The sequence below is a fragment of the Acanthisitta chloris genome, unplaced genomic scaffold (assembly GCF_000695815.1).
Source record: "Acanthisitta chloris isolate BGI_N310 unplaced genomic scaffold, ASM69581v1 scaffold40824, whole genome shotgun sequence".
NCBI classification, from domain to species: Eukaryota; Metazoa; Chordata; class Aves; order Passeriformes; family Acanthisittidae; genus Acanthisitta; species Acanthisitta chloris.
In genome coordinates, this window is record NW_008669452.1 from 11,223 (window position 1) to 13,044 (window position 1,822).

The window sequence follows — 1,822 nt, forward strand, 5'->3', positions numbered from 1 at the left end:
TGAAGCACAATACTACTACTGTCATCAAATATAATGGATGTGTATCTCTTGCACCTGTTGAGATGACATACTGTGAAGGCAGCTGTGATGCTTACTCACGGTAAGTGGTATAAAAATAATTGTGGTCTCTTGTCTTCTACTCTTTACATCAGTTACACAGAATCATAGAATAACAGAATTTAGGGGTTGGAATGGACCTTACAGATCATCTAGTCCCAATCCCCTGCCATGAGCAGGGTACCTCCTCACTAGATCAGGTTGCTCAAGGCCTCATCCAGCCTGGCCTTAATTTTAAGTGAATCATGATTTTCTCATGTGTCTAACATCAACCTGGTCATTATCTGTTTGCATTGTGCTAACTAACTAGAATTTTTAGCAGACATGATGTTGTACCAGCTTAATTACCGCAAGATTCACAATGTTTAACAGCCCGTTCAGTGTCATGGACTTAGCCCATGTAAAAGTGAGGCTATTTGTTTCTCATTATTTTCTCACTGGACTGGTCCAATATATGATCTGGATGAATTCTTTTACTTTTTCTATGCCTTAATGAAGAGCTAGATCCATCAATTTTTACAATGAGGAGCAACTTACTTGTTTTTCACCACAATACTGTAAGAATGGTAATACTGAGCAATAGTCCCACAAGCAAGCACACAATTTCTGGATATGCTTTGTGGTGGGTGGAAGGGGCAGTGGTATTTCTCACATAAAATCTGAATCTTTCTCTTTCATTGCTTCTGCAAACAGATATTCTTCAGAGGCAAACACAATGGAACATAAATGCTCCTGCTGTCAGGAAATCAAGACCAGCCAAAGAAAGGTGACTCTGACATGCAGTGATGGAACCTCCCTTGATCACTCATACACCTATGTGGAGAAATGCAGCTGTGTCACTGCTCAGTGCATTCCCCAAGGCAACAACCAAGAGGAGACAAAACAGATAAAGACCTCTCAGGAACAAGCAGCCAAGAACTAGAGAGAAGTCATCAAACGAAGGTTGAAAATAGGACTAAAAAGCCAACAACAAAAAAAAAGAAAAGAAAGAAAAAAAGAAAAAAGAAAAAACAACCAAACAAAAAAACTTTGAAAAAAACTTTGAAAAAATACAAAAGTGTAAAAAGCAGCTAAAATTTTGGATGAATGGATGATAGTTTCTACATAGAGACCAACAGATCTATCTACATAATTACCTTTTTCATTATCAGCACATCCTCTATTTTTTTCATGTCTTTTCTTTTACACCTTCAGAGTTAGTTTGTCTTCTGAGAAGTTCTGTACCATAAGACAGAGCTGGATTTACAATTGCACAAAATCTATTATAAGAAACATTCTTTTCTGACTTGTAGCTTGCCCATTGTGGCATAATACACACTTCTGACAATATGTAACATTTCTATTGGTGTAGAATGACCTTTTTCCTAACACTTTCATTCCAGTTCATTGAAACAAATAAAAAGAGAAATCCAGAAAACAAACAAAACCCAAGCAAAACTGTAACCCTTTGCTTCTTTAGCTTTCTTTTTGCATTGAGGAAAACTTGAGACTGAAGAAAGCCATACCTTTTCAAAACTATAAACTTCAGTATGTTGAACAGTATATGATGGGCATATTTCCCTATATATTTTTGTGAGAAAAAATATCCCATTATGAGAAGCTGCTACACACTGCTTTTTGTTTACATAACACCATCAGCATAGTAACTGTATGAAAATATGGATATTTTTATTTTGTTTGTGGTTAACTGTTTACAGCACTGTATATATATATATTTGCCAACAGGGGCATATGAAGGAATTTTTTTTAAAACAGAAGTTTAATA